Source organism: Astatotilapia calliptera, chromosome 15 (assembly GCF_964374335.1).
Source record: "Astatotilapia calliptera chromosome 15, fAstCal68.1, whole genome shotgun sequence".
NCBI classification, from domain to species: Eukaryota; Metazoa; Chordata; class Actinopteri; order Cichliformes; family Cichlidae; genus Astatotilapia; species Astatotilapia calliptera.
Window position 1 is genome coordinate 27,108,394 of NC_137436.1, and position 17,566 is coordinate 27,125,959.

At 40.8% G+C, this 17,566-nt stretch overlaps 1 long non-coding RNA gene across 1 annotated transcript in view; it reads left to right on the forward strand.

Moving 5' to 3' along the window:
- LOC145420341 (uncharacterized) overlaps positions 1-17,566 on the forward strand; it is a 135,445-nt gene that overhangs the window by 41,055 nt on the left and 76,824 nt on the right. The window lies entirely within an intron of this gene.

A 17,566-nucleotide genomic window follows, 5' to 3' on the forward strand; every position in this document is an offset into this window, starting at 1 on the left:
ATGCACCCGACCCCTATAGCGCCTCCTGCGGGTGGTGGGCCTGCGGGAGGATGGCCCATGTCCCCTTTTCGGGCTGTGCCCGGCCAGGCCCCATGGACCAAGGCCCGGCTACCAGACGCTCGCCCTCGGGCACCCTCCCCAGGCCTGGCTCCATGGCGGGGCCTTGGTAACCCTATCCCGGGCAGGGTAAACTGTTCCCTTGATGTTTTCTTCATAAGGGTCTTCTGAATCGCTCTTTGTCTGGTCCCTCACCCAGGACCAATTTGCCATGGGAGACCCTACCAGGGGGCGAAAGCCCCCAGACAACATAGCCCCTGGGATCCCTGGGACACACAAACCCCTCCACCAGCGATTCTTTTAATTTTATTTCTTGTAATTTGGACTTCATTATGGACTCTTACAGGACATGCCCTGCAATCAGATAACAATAATGAAAAAGTTGGAATTGGAGAAAAACTGGATGCAGAGAGTCGTTTTACATCTAAAGAGCCATTTGGACCCGGGTTCCACGCAAAAGAAAACATTGGGAGCTGCAAATACTTTTTGACATCTAAAATGAAGATAACACTGTATATATTGTTTTTTACCTTTATGCTTTGTGTCAACAACTAAGGTGTGTTGCTTATGAAATCCATGAAGTGCTACAGAGAAAATTACATTTTATTTATGTAATTAACACGTTTTAAACTCTTAAAGAAATATAACAAAAGGAAAGACACCCAGCTGAACTAAAAGGATCCATGTAGCAAACAAAAACTGTTGTGAGCCGCCACTCTACTCGCCTTTTGGATTTTGGAGCCTTGACCTAACTTTTAAAAAACAACCGGAAAAAAGCACTATGCTGCTAAAAGATGAAAAATAGATATTTGCAAAATTCTGCCTAAATATGTATTTTACCTGGTTAATGTGTGTGGCGGGGCGTGGTCTGTAGCGCCACTGCAGGGGAGGTGGACGCACCTGAGCGGGACCCGCAATCATGCCTCGCCACCTTTACGTCTGTGCTATCTATGCTGTTGTGTTGGTGTGTGTCGGGGTGTGAGCTGCAAAGCTACAGCCGGCTGTATACGTACAGCAACCGTGTGTGAAAAGTGGTCAATAAAGAGATGCTGAAAAGCGTGTTCATACAAACATCGTCGGGTCTGCCATGATATGTTTACAATGGGACTTCTGCTCCTGAACCTCTGTGCACAGCGTCTGCAGATCGGGGCTGTTCGAAGTCACTTTCATCTTTACGCAGGACTGTAAGCTGTCATCTGTGAGGCATGAGCCGTGTTTGTTTTTAACATAGTTCACGGTGGAGAATAGCTGCTGGCATAATGTGGATCCGAAGATCCATAATTGGCCTACCTGGGGTTGAAAGTCTCGATAAATGCACAGCGTTTCGGCTGGTACACCGGCTTCCGCGAGTGTGACGCTTATTTTGAGCGATAAAAAAATAATAGAATATAATTTTATTTTTATATTTCAATATCACAATAATCTTCCAATTTAGAACTACAAGTTAAAAAAGAACTAACATAAATAAAATACACTTCCGCTAAATCTAATTTACTTTCCCAAACCACGCGGAGCTGGACTAAAGAACCGCATGCAGCTCCGGACCTTTCCACTGTTAGACGTCCTGCAGTTTAATAGATGCATGAATAAGAAAATGCGTCCTAGGTGAAAAAGAGAATAAATCAATGTCTCACTCTCCTTTTGTGATTGGTTTATATGGTCGACGTTATATCTGAACTAATCTGATGAATGGCTGATATTCTGACTCTGAGGTTAGACATTTAGCTGCTGATTGGCTCCATCTAGTAGCCAAACAATAGAACTCCATCATCTGCTGTGAGCAAATATTTTTCTGCAGGTTTTGATGATATTTTACACTCTGCAGTTATGAGGGTGTGATGGCGTCCTCAGATAGACTCATCTGAAGTGGCCTCAGCATTTTTCCAGGATACTGCACACGACTCTTCAGTAGAAGTGTGAGCCGCAGCTGTTTTAAAAGATTACATGTGCATGTTTTCAGTGAAAGGTTTATGATTTCACAGCTGTACAACACGAATGTGATCTAAGTTTAAACAACCAGCAGTAAGTTTCACAACTGATCTCACAGCTTTGAAGGAGTTAGCTGAAGCGTGGAGCTGATGACAATCTCCTTAAAGTAGTCAAAAGGGCAATGGTCCGGACTCAGAGCAGATGGCATCAAAGGCATCAAAGGCTGGAGGCGAGACACGAGTTAGTGCCATGACTGCTGTTCTGGCTAAGAGTAGGTCAGTTGACTCTGTGTGTTCTGAGTAGGAGGGAGAGTCTGAATCTGCAGCAGCTTCGGCGTTGGGGTTCACTGTTGATGAACTGAATACTGCAAACAATGACGATAGCTTTTATTAATGGATCTGCTGTTGAGATGGCCGAGATTGTTGAGATGGTCAACAGTGTGAAGTTCCTGGGTGTGCACATATCAGATGGCCTCTCCTGGAACCTGAACACCACCACAATCATGAAGAAAGCCTAATAACATCTTCACTTTCTTAGGAAACTGAAGACGGCCAGTCTCCCTCCTTCCATCCTCACATCATTTTACCAGGGAACCACTGAAAACGTTGTCTGCTGCCACATCACTATCTGGTGCGAGTATAACCGGTGTGTTTCTGCGTTGTCTAGGGATGGGTATCATTTAGGTTTTATCCGATACCGGTGCCAAACCGGTACTTTTGAAATGGTGCCGGTGCTTAAACGGTGCTCGAACCGTTCCTTAAAGAATGGAGAACACAAACTTTGTCCAAAAACCTCTCATGTTTAGCTGTTTTTTTGTAAAAAGATAACAATGTTAGCCTTTTCTGCAGCTATAGGTCATATATGGTATCACTCTTGGCTGGAAGCAGTGCTTAAACAATGGAAAAAAAAAAAAAAAACTTTGTCCAAAAACCTCTCATGTTTAGCTGTTTTCCACTTTTTCTTTGGTCATTTTAACCTTTTTTGCCAGGCAAAAGTGCGCCGACGTTTTTGGAGATGTCTGTTACCCACCTGGTAGATAGCTAGCCGGGGGGTTCAATAGTCACTCAAGCCGGCGAGAGCAACAGACTCTCAGCTTCATTGTTTTCAGACCCCCGCTGTCTTTTGCTACTCAGGTTAAACATGATATATAAGTCACTCGGATAACTTAAAAATGTAATTGTTTGGCTTTTTTCAGTGTTTTATTTGTTCCAGAGCAAATCGGTTTGGCTGAGATCAAAGTTATTAGATTAAATAAAACTTTATTAATCCATCGGGTGGGTTCCTCTGGGATTTTCACACAGCTGAATAAATGTCAAACAGAAAACTGATTAAACAGAAGTGTGAGACGGTCAAGAATTTACGGCAGTGTCCTGTTATATTTTAGATAGCAAGGGGCAGACAGCTGAGTTTATTAAACTCCACCGACACAGCGGTGATGCAAATCTGAAGGCTAGACTGTCCCATTTCACAGCCTTGCACTTCCGGCCTTCTTGGTCTTCGAAGGACCCGGCCCACGTTACCACGAAGGCTGGGTCCTCCAAAGGATGCGGCCTACGTTTTGGGACACAGCTTGTATTTATAGGGTTGCACCAAAGAAGAAGAAAAACAATGAGGAGGGGCTCTAACTGATAATGAATATAACTACAGGCTTGAAGGTCCTAACAGTTAGGTATAAAGAACACATTTTGTGTAATCTATGACTGGGTTACACGGGAACTGCACCTTCACTGAAAAGAAGTAGTGAGGATAGCAGAGAGGAACATTGGAAGCCCTCTCCCACCCATCTCCAAACTCACATCATCTGACGTGTGAACTGCATAGTAAAGGACACTTTCCACTCGTCATATGCACTGTTCTCCCCCCTTCCATCTGACAGATGGTTCTGCAGTATCAAAACCGTAATGGCGAGACACTGCAAGAGTTTTCCCCCCAAGCAATCAGAGCCCTCATTTCACAACCACTAAAGGACTGACAAGCACAAAGACTTTTAAAAACATCTCATACACTCATACACGCTCCTCTACACCCCCCCCCCCCCCCCCCCCCAATTTTTGCACATGTCGAGGAGCGTGTCAGGCTACATTTCACTGTGTGTTATACTTGTATAACTATGCATGTGACAAATAAAGAACCTTGAACCTTGAACCTTCATACTACTCACCAAAAGAGTCAAAAACACCAGAAACATCCACAAATCCACAACAAGCTGGGCCTGGGAACAATATGCTTATTTGCACACCTCCGTCACATAGTTACTGAACACATCTACATAACGCTATATTGCACATTTTCCATCTTGCACATGCCTTCGTCCTGTCTTGTCTACTATATCCCAACTCACAACTAAATTGCTAAATTGTATCTAAATCATATCTATCACTGTAGCTATGTTTATACATGTCCTCCTTGTTTATTGTGTGGGGTAAGTGATGATGGGAATTAGGGGTAACAATGAATAGTGGGATTCAATAAAATGTTGAGCATGGGGTAAGTATGTTATACTTCTTCCTACTCCATTTCAGACTTAATAATTGTCATTTCATGTCATTTAGACTCTGTTTTATTTTATTGAGTTTATTTTATTTTTTGTCTGAACACATACGTGTGTGTATTTACATATATATTCGTATTTGTAAATGCAAGTATGTGTACTTGTGTATATATTGTTTTTTTCTGTATATGTCTGAATTAAAGATACAATGATAATAATAGTAGTAATAATAATAATAGTAATAATAATAATAATAATAATAATAATAATAATAATAATAAACTGAACCTGTTATTCAATACCTACTGGACAATCCACTTCATATTGTCTCCGTCCTGTCTTTGTGTATTGTACATAGATATAGTTAGTTATAGTACCTTTTTTAGTGAGTTATTATTTTTTTTTTTTTATATATATTTTTATTGAAATTTTTTATAGTGCGATACAAACAAATTTTGAACACCCTCACATTCACACACCCATCCATACATCAAACCTGCCTACATCACATTCAAATGTAGAAATGAGCATAGTTCTCACAGTAATACAAAAATACAATGGGTTAGGATAGACACGATTTTCCCTTCCTTCCCTTCTTCTTTTCCTTCTTTTTCATAAATGTCTTTCACCTCCACTCCCTAAAATATCCATATATGGCTTCCACATATTCATTGTTTGCCCTTGCAATATATGCTAGTCTTTCCAGGCCTAGAGAGACTGCAATTTCCTTCTTCCAGGGAGCATCCATACTTTTCCAACATAGCGCAATGGCTCTTCTGGCTTGAAGTAGTCCATAGTCCAGTAATTTCGTTTTTTTTCCCGATTGCTTAAATTCCCTTGGATATATTCCAAGTACACAGAGTTTTCATTTTAAAGGGATTTTTACCTTAAACACTTCGGACAGATATTTTATAACATCTTTCCAAAATTCCTGGATTTTAGGACACCCCCATAGACAATGAAGAAGAGTTCCTTTTTCAACTAAACATTTAGTACAGATGTCCAGAATATCATTGGACATATGATGAAGCTTGACAGGTGTTATATAGGTTCTCATGAGCCATTTATATTGCAGTAGTTTAAAGCGTGTGTTTATTGTTTGTTTTGTGCTTTTAACATCTATGTCCTCTTGGATCTCCCTTCTCCAAGCATCCGGTTTATCTGCTGCTGAGTCTTTGAAGGAAAGCATCAGTAAATTATAATATATAGAGAGAAAACCTTTTCTTTTTTTATTCTTAATGCATGCCTCCTCTATTTTTGTTAATGGTGGAAGTTCAGCAATCCTTTGCAGTTTCGATGACAAATAGTTTTTCAATTGTAAATATTTAAAAAAGTGCTTTGGGGGTATTAAATATTTTTTTACATAACTGATCAAATGTGAGCAGCATGCCGTCTGCATATAGGTCTTTAAAATTTTGAATGCCTTTATTTTTCCATATTTTAAATCCTTCATTACTTTTACCAGGCGTGAACTTTTCATTTCCCCAAATAGGGGTAAATTGCGAAAGCGATGGAGGATCGCCCACATATTTATGAGCTGCATGCCAAATTATAATTGTATTTTTCAAGAAAGGGTTCCTTGTATTTTTTCTTAATGTCTTTGTCACGGCTGGGGTAGCAGTCGTGTTGTGGAATGAAAAGGACCCAAAATGCAGGCAGCTGACTGATGAAGAGTGTGACGTTTATTTACAAGTGGCAGTGGCAGAAACAGACAACGAAGCATGAGAAATACTAACAGAAACCTAAACTGGGAAAAACTAAAGAGCAAACTTGAAATCCTCAGCAAACGGGTTGAAAGGCAGAGAGACGCAGACCAACGAATAGGACACCAAGAAACGCAGACGAGCCAACAACGAGCACAGACCGACACCCACTGAATATACATACACAAGGTAATCGGGTAATCACACACAGGAGGGGAGAACAGCTGATCCTAATACACACGATGGCTGTGTCCCAATTCAGGCTCTGCACGCTTGAAGTACGCATTTTAAGTGCGGTTACGTCACCGCCACGCGACGACGGCTGTCCCAATTCGAAGTGTACTTCAGATGCATACTCCAAATGCACCGTCAATTTCCCCAAATATCAAGCGTGGTCCGGTGCACGCTTCATGGTCCCATATATCCCACAATTCATAGCGCGGCGGTGGGTGTGGATAATTTTGCTGCAAAATAGGGCTTTGGAGTTGACGTCACGCCGCAGTGCATTGTGGGATCGCGGCGCCATGTCAGTAGGCCAGAAAGCAAAACAAGCGCACAGTGTTGGAGTGTTGGATTCGGGACTGCCAGAACCATGCTCAAAATCAGCGCAAAAGACAAAGGGCTGTATCGCGACTGATTGTGCCCAGACGCCAAGAGACGGTACTTTGAAAAAATTGCGTGCATTGGTAATGTGGACCCATATGAAATAAGGAAGTGGAGTGGAAACCCAGACGACCTACCGCCTTTGTCCTATCCCGATATCTTCGCATACCTTGTCTGTGGAGTCAGCGCATACACAGTGAACCAGTTTAAGAATTATAAATCCCTGGAGGCCCACATCCAATTCACGAACGGCTGGGTGCAAGATTTGTCCATCTTTAAGCCTCCACGCTGCGAGTACGTTGTCGTTAAGACAAAGGTAAGTCGCTTTGAACTTGATAACTTTCTAAACAACTTCCTTGTTACAGTTTTTGATTTGCACGTACAGCCAACCCATCTATATTAGCCTCTGTTAATTACAGGCCTTTTATTAATCCCTGCTGTGGATTTCTGGCAACCGCGCTTAAAGCAAGCACAAGACTTCTTTCGTAAAGTGTGCCTTCCTGAAGTTGTTGGGAAATACTTCTGGAAACAACGTGCTGCTCTAAATAGCCTGTAATGTTTCATGTTGTGCTTAAAGATTGATGACAGCTGTGTGGTGCGATGTAAATAGTTTGCATTTCATTTTTATGTGATTGCTGTGTACATGTGAATAGATCTATAATAAAGAAAAACAAACAAATATACTATTCTATTTTGTTTTATTAAAACAACTTCACACAAAGTACAACTATTTGCAATGTACTGTACATAAAAAAAAAACAGCTTTAAGAATACTCAACAGGAGCAAGTGTCATTTGGCCCTGGTTTGACAACAACACTGGGGCACATATTAACAAAAACACAGCAAACCTTAACGATCTTATCAAGAAGTGTGGTGTCTTCAGCCTCACATGATAAGAGTAATCGGATTGGCATTGTAGTGTGTAACATTTTGAACTTGTTGTGCAAACTACCTATTACTCGAACCATAGCTGAAGCTGTATCCTTTGTCTGGCCTACTGTCATGGCGGCGGGGGGCGTGGCCCGCCTCCTCTGACATCACGCTCCAAAGCCCTATACGGCAGAAGGGAGCGGCCGAAGAGGTTTTTTTTTTTTCCCCCAAACTTTATTGAAATTATAAAGCGAACAGTCAGTCATTCCAGTTCAGTTTGTACAGTAGACATACAAGGCAAATAAGAGTAACAATATACAGTACAATGAAATAAGAAGGATAAATAAATAAAGGATAAAAAAGAAAAAAAAGGGGGGGAATGTGACAGACTTCATAACAACTTTGTACTTGACAGTTGTGACAGCTCATTCGTTGAACATTTCTGAATGAATTTCAATCAATGATAAACCTTTAAGAGAGTTTAAGTAATATTCAATTTCAATCAAAAACAAATTAAATGATGGGGTTGAGTTTTGAAATTTACATTTATGTATATGGAATTTCCCTAATAAGATGGAGCGGCCGAAGAGTGAACTGTCAAAAGTACTGAATATGACGTCACTTATTTATGTGCGAATGTTTAATAATTAAAGTCAGTCATATATCCACAAACACAACAAGCTGAAAGTCAGTGATATATGCATATGTGTGTATACATATATGTGTGTGTGTGTGTGTGTATATATATATATATATATATATCTCATAATAATCTGACAATGCTATAATATTGGCCATGTTATATTTACATTACCACAGTGAGATGACTTTAGTCTCATGAACAACATTAACTAATTGTTATTTACTAACTAATCTTAAATAACTGTTCAGCACAGAAATGAAGCCCAACAATCATGTTTTACAGTCCTGTGGTCTCAGCCTCAGATACTCAACTAATCAAAGTGATGTCATGACAAAAATGAATGACCAACAAAACATTTTTCTCCTTCATTTCTGTCAAACAAAGCTGTATGTAACGTGTCTCGCATTAGTATCATGGTTGCTAGGCAACCTGAACAGCGCGACGAAGCGTGTACTGTCCCATTTCACAAGCCTCTCACTTCCGTACTTCTCGTACTTATAGTACGCACCGTACGTAGTACGCATAGTGCGCGTACTTCAAGCGTGCAGTCTCTTAATTGGGACACAGCCGATGACTGGAGAACACAAGCTGAACACAATGAAAACAGACACAGACCTTCAGAATAGAACAGGAAATCCAGAACACGGGCCTTCAAAGTAAAACAGGAAACACACAGACTGATTTACAACACAAACACGGGGACATGAACAGAGCACCGAGGACAGACACAGGTAGGGCTGATAAAACACTAAACTTCAGGTTCAACCCTAAACTAATACAAAATCAGAATAAACACAAGGCACAAAATGAACTTCAAGGAAACACAAAACGCTGGGTCAAAATGACCCAGGATCATGACAGTCTTAGTGTCTGAAGAATATAGAAAAGTGTGTAAAGGAAGATCTGGAACAGATTTTTGCTCAATGTCAACTCAGGCTGTAGGTGTTGTTGGGCAGAAGTAATGGGTGGCTGATGTTAGTTGGGCAGCCATATAATACCATCTGAGGTTGGGGACTTGGAGACCTCCTCTTTCATAAGGCAAGTAAAGTAGTTGTAAGCGGAGCCTTGCCTTCCAAATAAATTGGTTAAATAGTTTGTTTAAACTCTCACAATATGAAGTTGGTAGAGGCAACGGAAGTGTTTGGAAGTAATATAAAAATTTGGGTAAAATTGTCATTTTTAGATAGATACAGGCAGGTTTTTCCAACGGTTTAGCATTTCCGTGACCTCTTCTACAAGGGGATCGTAATTTATTGAGGTTATGTCCTTGAGGCTTGGGGTGATCCTAATGCCTAAATATTTAAAGTTGTAGTTGTTTTAAATGGGGTGGCCACCACAGGGCTTCTTCTTTCTTCTTCATTAAGAAACATTAATTCTGATTTAGAATTGTTAATTTTGTATCCTGAAAATTCTCCAAATATTTTTATTAATGTTACTAAATTAGGGATACTATCTTTCAGATTAGTCAAAAAATAATAATAATATCATCTGCAAATAAAGAAATTAGATGGTCTCTTCCTCCAATTCTTATCCCTGATATTCCTGCATTTGCTTTCACAGCTATGGCCAGAGGTTCTATTGCTAACACAAAGAGAATTGGTGACAGGGGGCAGCCCTGCCTGGTTGATTGCTGTAAATTAAAGGGTTTTGATACGTTATTATTAGTTAAAACTTGTGCTGCTGGATGTGTATTGTGGGGATGAACAAAAGTATTTGACCAGCATAATATAATCTGCAGTATGATCATTGCTTTAACAAAGTAACAGATAGCTTTAAGAAGGCCTTAAGATGCTTATGCACACAGTTATTATGTTTAGTAGAGGTTCTTGATTAAAACATTTATTTAGTAAAAGTCATATCCATAGTTTCAGTTCGATTATTACACATACGAGAGTGGTTTCTGTCTCTCTGTCTGGTGAGGGGTCAGGAGCTAGTCGCGAGGTGAAACAGGGTGCAATTGTGGTTAGCACACAGACGCAGACACACACACACACTCAGTTAGAGAATCATTTATAGGTGAAAGTTTAATCATGTTTTGCTGATGTTGCAAAGAGCAGTTTGTCGCAGAACTGCTGCGAGCATCCGGCAGTGACAGGAAGCACCTGTTGTGAAGATAGGAGACAATTGTTCTTTTAAACTGTGTCAAAAGTCGTTGTGGTTTTGATTTGATCTATGTATAAAATGTGTCTGTGACGTATGAAGGGGCGTCAGTAAACAAACCCTGATGCTATAAAATATCTGTTCATGCTTTGATTAAGTCGAAGACTACTTCCTGTCTGCGTACAGAGTTGTCTTCCCACACGTGTGTTCATTAAAATCATTGTTTGACCAAGACCTTCTGGACCATGGGTGGTGTGTACTCTCCTTCCTCAATTTTGAACCTTAACAGTATACAACGGATGTGTCTCGTTTTAACAAAACCTTGTTGATCGTCTGTTATCAAATTAGGCACATATTTATCTAGTCTCCTAGAGAATGCTTTACACAAAATCTTTGTATCACATCCCATAAGACTAATTCCCCTATAAAAGGAGCATTCAGTCAGAGGCTTATTTGGCTTCAATAAAAGGGTTATTGTAGCTAATCTCAGTGAGTCTGGGAGTATTCCGGACTTATATGACTCCTCATACATGTTAAGAAGTGGCTGTATTAATTTATTTTTAAATGTTTTATAGAATTCCATTGGAAGTCCACCAGGACCAGGCATTTTACCGCTATTCAGGTCGTCTATGGCTTCTGACAGGTCTTTTATTGCTAAAGGACTATCAAGGGCTGTTTTATCCTCTTCTGAAATCCTCTTTGAAATTTTAACTGATCAAGAAATGTTTGTGTTTCTCTGTTTCCTGTATATTCAGATTTGTATAAAGATTGATAAAACTCTCTGAAATTTTTGTTTATTTCTAAAGGGTCTGTTGTTATAATACCCGATTTGGACTTTATGTGGGTGATGGCTTTTTCTGCTTGCATCTTTTTTATCCTCCAGGCCAATAATTTTCCTGCCTTCTCTCCTTAGTTATAAAATAATTGTTTGGTCCACATTAAACTTTTTGCCACTTTCTCTGTTGTTAATTTATCATACCTGGCTCTTAGAATAGTCAGATTGTTTAGTTTAGTGGGATCATTGCTCTGGTAAAATTCTGTTTCATTAGATTTAATTTGCCTTGATTTTAATTCTTGGTTATATTTGTTAGAGTGAATTGTTAAATGTTGTCATTTTTATGCTTGCCATCTCTACAAAAGGAATTCCACTGTCCCCCTCCCCAGATTCTTGAGGTTCTGGGTGGGGGGCAGTAGTGTTTTATTGCAGATACATCCTATCTGGAAGATCTGTTTCTTGTGATGTTGCTCCTGCTTTTATGACCCTTTGGTCAGCAGGAGGTCACACACACACATTCTTACACACACACACACGCACACACACATTCTCACATAACACACACACCACATATACATACAATGCCTTGTCTTAGAACCATGTGGGCATTGCATTGCTGTGATGTGTTTTGTGTGAACTGTTTCTCAATAAAAGGCAGCAATCGGAGGCTGGATTTGGAGTCATTTTTGTGGTGGACACAAACAAGGCCTCCCTTGCGAGTAATCGATCGATCGCTGATTGTCTTGTTTTCTTTCATGATGAATAAGTCTCTAAAACCAGCGGGGCTTGTGGAAACACAGACCCAACAATATTGCTTAATCTTGTTGCTACTGTAGCTTATAATTTCCCCTCTTATGTAAGCTTTAAATGCTTCCCACCTAATACTAGCTGTGGTTTCATCTTTATTTATTTGAAAATATTGATCAATGCAAGTTTCTATAAATTTGACAAATGATGGGTCCTTTAACAAAAATGTTTGCATCCTTTGGGTGAAGTTGATCAAGGTGCAATCTAATTGATAGACATACTGCTGCGTGATCACTAATCACAATGCTGTTATACCAACAGTTCTCAACACATAGTAGTAACTCTGTAGAGATAAGAAAGCAGTCTATCCGCGAATGACTTCGATACGAACTAGAATAACATGAAAATTCTCTGTTATTTGGATTCCTTGTCCTCCAGACCTCATTTATTCTCAAATCTTTCATATAGTTCAAAAGTATTTTTCTAGTCTGGTTATGAGTAGTGTCAGTTTGAGACGACCTATCCAGGATAGGGTCCAGGGTGCAACTGAAGTCCCCTCCTACGATATAAAGGCCCTCCAAGGTTGATATTGTGAGAAAAAGATTTTCATAGAAGGATGGGTTATCCTCGTTGGGGCCATAGATATTTATCAGGTTTATTTCTAACATGGAGATACGGCCCTGCACAATTACATATCTCCCATTTGGATCTGTAATCACCCTCGTAGATGAAATGGGATTGGCTTATGTATAAGAGTAATGACTCCTCTGGCATGTCTAGTAAAAGAAGAGTAATATACCTGACCCTGCAATCCTTTGGTTAATAAATGTATCTCTGATGCAGTAAGATGAGATTCTTGTACGAAAATAATTCTAGAGTTAAAATGTTTTAGTTGGTTTAATACTTGTTTCAGTTTAACTAACTTCCGTATCCCCCTAACGTTCCAGGTCGTAATGTTAACGTTCAAATGTTTTCTTTAGTTGTCCTCTCCATAAAATATTGTCAGACTGTTTACTTAAATAAACAAAGTAAAGGAAAAATTGAAGAAGCAGGTTTGCACATACATTCACACACTCACACATACCAGATAAAGAACTTGTAAACAATTTCTGATTGAACATTTGCATTTCCTTGTTGGAAGGAAATGCAAATGTTCAATCATTAGAAGCACCAGTTCCCCCCTCCCTTGAACAAATTATTTGGAGGGCGTTAATCCACATCACTGAGGAGTAACTAGTCAACGCGACCTCTCCAAAACCCCATAAATCAGACAGTGTACACTAACCATATAATGATAGTGATTTTTCCCCATAATAAAGTAAAGTTTACCCTTGGTAGGACAAAACAAAACAAAACAAAAAAGACTTAGAGCTGTTAATATATAACCCAAAAACAATTGCGATTAAACTTAGAACGAATATTTATGTTAACATAAGTTCCACATAAATTCGAGCTCAAAATTGTATCTGTCTCTTATCAGTGACTCAATTACTGGTCGGTTATGTTGAAGCAGAGGCAGTCTTATGGAGTGTGTTAATGGTTAACCTATTATTTAACAGACTCACTGGTGATGAGCATCCTCTGCTGTTTCCTTCGGCAGATTCTTGTAGAATTTTTCAGCTTCTTGAGGTGTTGAGAAGAGGTGGATCTTTCCACCGTACAGGATCCTGAGTCTGCATGGGTTGTGCTGGAATCCCAGCCACTTAGGTAGCATGATGTTAATAAAGTCGAAGAGTGATTGTTGCCCCTCTGCTCCCTCTTTTATGCCGAAGAAACTGCATTTCAGTACGCTGTATACTGTGTATGTTGTTGTACTGACAATAAAGACCTCGAATCCTGAATCTTTATAATACTGGTGGTATAATACTGGTGACAGTGCAGAAAACACACATTCATCTGATTTTCTTTTAAGGCCCCACAGAGTTGAGATGTACAGGGTGGGCCATTTATATGGATACACCGTAATAACATGGGAATGGTTGGTGATATTAAAGTCCTGTTTGTGGCACATTAGTATACAGTAATATCTGCCGAAGGGATGTTCGACTAATGCTACTCTCCAGTGACATGCGGCGAGTGCTACGCTGTGGGCTCTTGCTGAATGAAGCTAGGTCAACCACTGATGTTTCTTCATTAGTGACAGTTTTCTTGCGTCCACATTTTGGCAAATCCAACACTGAACCAGTTTCACGAAACTTAGCAAGCAGTTTGCTGACTGTAGCATGGGAGATGGGTGGTCTCGTAGGGTGTCTTACATTGAAATCTGCTGCAATGACCCGGTTACCGCGTTCACCAGATATCAACACAATTTCGATCTGCTCCTCACGTGTTAACCTCTTCGACATGTCAATGGCTGTGAACAAAGAGAAACTTGTAAATAACTCATGAAAGAATAAAGTTACATCGAAACCAAGCACACCATTGTTTTTCTTGTGGCATTACCAATACGTTCGATGTGTCACATGGCCCTCTTCCTATTGAAAAAACAAAAGTTGTATCCAAGATGGCCGACTTCTAATTGGCCACCATGGTCACCACCCATCTTGAGGAGTTTGCCCCCTCACATATACTAATGTGCCACAAACAGGACTTTAATATCACCAACCATTCCCATGTTATTACGGTGTATCCATATAAATGGCCCACCCTGTACTTTTGTATATTGCATTATAGTTGAGCTGTGTAAGTCAGGCTTCCACATGATTCCTCTGATATTATCTGTCAACGTTGGTGAGTTTGGACAGTTAGTGAGGAGTACTGTCACTGTGCTTGTTTTTATTACTAAATCATTTAAAATTAATCAATCTATAGCTCTAGTTTTCATGTTTTGATATTATTTGCTTGTCATCCTGTGAAACAATTGATCGTTCAAATACCAGCTATAGCTGGTCCAGAACCAGCAGAACCAGCCCTCAGTGAGTTTGTTTCTGGGATGAATTTCTGATCCAGCACTGATTCTAGCAAAGTTTCCCGCCACAAGGTCAATCTACCCACAGACTTACTGCACGATGAGGCTAACAGATGCCTGTGTTAGGCCGAGACGCTCTGTGGAGGACAAATCTACTTTCTTACTGATGTCTTTTCAGTGCTGAGCATATTAGCCTGTACAAAGGGAATAAATGGGCTAAACTCCACTAGAAGCACCAAATCTGTGCCATCTAACTGGCTAGCTGGAGGCAGGGCGACTTATACTATTGTATATTCAGTAAAAAGGACTAGATGTTACAGTCCCTGTTAGTGCATTGCTTTAAATGGGGAGACTCTTGAGGAATGGCTGTTATGAGGAAAGGCAGCCCAGAACCTTCACCAGTAGGCTGAAAATAAAACATTTCATTTAGTTTAAAGGTTTATGTGCAAGACAAAAACTGAAAACACTGAAAGTCACAAATGTAATGTGCATAAAACGAGAATTCAAACGTGGTGATAGCGCCAGGTGCAGATGTGTGTCACAATAACTCTGATTATCAGGGCTGAACGGGATAGGCGAAAAAACCCCCAAAAAAAACAAAAACAAGAAAAAAGAGAATAACACTGAATGTATTTAAGCATTTACAGAGCTTGTGCAAACTGCTGGATTAACCAGTACAAAAACATGAACGTTACTAATGCTGTTACTTTAGGGCAGCTGGGGTGTAAACTAGGGGTGGGTTTTGATTATCGATTTATCAATTAAAATCAATTCTGGCTTGGATAACGTGATATCAATTCATTAAAATCCTGAATCGATTTTTAAACATAAATGTATTTTGCCTAAAACGCCAGGATCTCAGGTTAAACCTCACAAAATTTCTACAACCACCAAACAGCAAAAACAGTAAATGAGAGCAGGTACATGGATTCTGCACAAAGACATAAACACAAAACGCGGACCCAACGCTAAAAATCTGTTTTTTGCATTATTCGCTTATTTATTAGCAGTGTTGGGTAAGTTCCTTTAAATGATTAACTTAGTTACATTACTAGTTACTTCTATCAAAAGTAACTCAGTTACTTCAAGTTACTTGTTACTTTCAGAGTAACTAGTTACTAGGGAAAGTAACTTTGGTTTTACTCAGAATTCTCTTGTTAATGTGTTGCTTCCGTAACTGGATACCCAACAAGATTACCAGTCCTCTAGCTAGTTACTCTCCACAAGTGCACTGTGCCACCTACCAATAGAAAGGAAAAAATAATGTGCATATTTCCACGAGAGAAATCCCACGCCTGGACCGCCGTTGACTGTGCCAGACCCGCCCCTACGCAGTTACCAGCTGTCAGCTAAGTAAAAAGAAGATCCTGGTGTTATTTGTCTCTCTAAAACAGTTCATAACTTCCCTTCAGCTCATTCATGTCACCCAAAAGGTAAACCTATTTCTCCATCACCTGTTCAGCTCTGATGATTCAGTAAGGACATCTCCTGGTCTCCTGGGGTTTGGAATATGGGGCCTCCCTGCTGCTGCGGAGTCGGAGTGGTCTGTTTCTCCCCACCCCAGGGAAAAGGGTAACACCACCTGGGTCTGGGAGTAGCTTCCCCCTCCAGGGGCAAGGGTACCTAGACCCGGGGCTTAGAGTACGCTTGGGGAGTGTGATCGTGTGTACAGCGTCTCTTTATGTCTGTCTCCACGTTGGGTGAGTGCTGAGTAATTGCATATGAGAGCATGAGGGTGGGAATGGATGTTTGTATCTGTGTGTGCCTGTTTGTCTTTGTCCATATGTCAGGTCGGGTATCAGACGCCACCTCTCTGGGGACATCTCGGGCCCTCCAAGGTTTGGAGGCCTATCTCCCCCCACCACTTCCCCTGCCAGTGGCGGACTTCCTCAGACATCGGTGCGTTGGTGGTTCTTTGTGTCCAGGGATGGGCGTCCAGGTACACACCGGCTCACTCCTTGGTGGCTGCTTGTTGGGGCTCACTCGGGCCACTTCGGGGGTGGGGTGCCCTCGGCCTCTCGGCCTGGGGCTTGGTCACTCTGGCACCGCTGGCTGCCGGTGGAGCTGACGGGCACGTCACTGCAACCCCCCTTGGCTTCTGCTGCTGAGTGAGTCCTCATCTGGGACTCTCCTCAGCTCTTTCTGGGACAGTGGCGCGGCTGCCCCTCTGTTGGTCTTCCTTGGTCTCTTGTGTTCTGGGGGCCTCTGGATGTCTGGAGTTTTGATCTCCTCCATATCTGCTTCATGCCCTGGAGGACAGGGCTGTGCCCCCCCCCCCCCCCCACACCCTCTAGCAGATCATTACATGAAGGAACCTTTTAAAAACAAGCGCGTTCATGCTCACAGGTGTACACACGGGTGCTCACACACACAAACTACACCCTTTTTGGCTCCTACCTCAAAGCACACTGTGCGCTGTCGATCTTGCATGCTGCAGAATGTTTAATATTTAGTATTTACTTTTTTCTTTCTCAACAGGTGATCCAGGTGATTGATATATGTATTTTTTTTGTCTGCTTATTTTGTTGTTTTTTGCCCTTTATCCCCGTCCCTCTTCTCTGCTGTTTTTCTTTCCCTCTTTCTTTCTCCCTTTTCTTTTCCTCATTCAAGTCTGTCCCATATCTAACAAGTGAAAATGAAAAATAAAATAAACAATAAAAGGTGAATCAAATAGATATTACGGCAAGGCTGGGATGGTCCATTTGGTATAGTAAATCCGTTGGGCATCTTTCTTCCCCT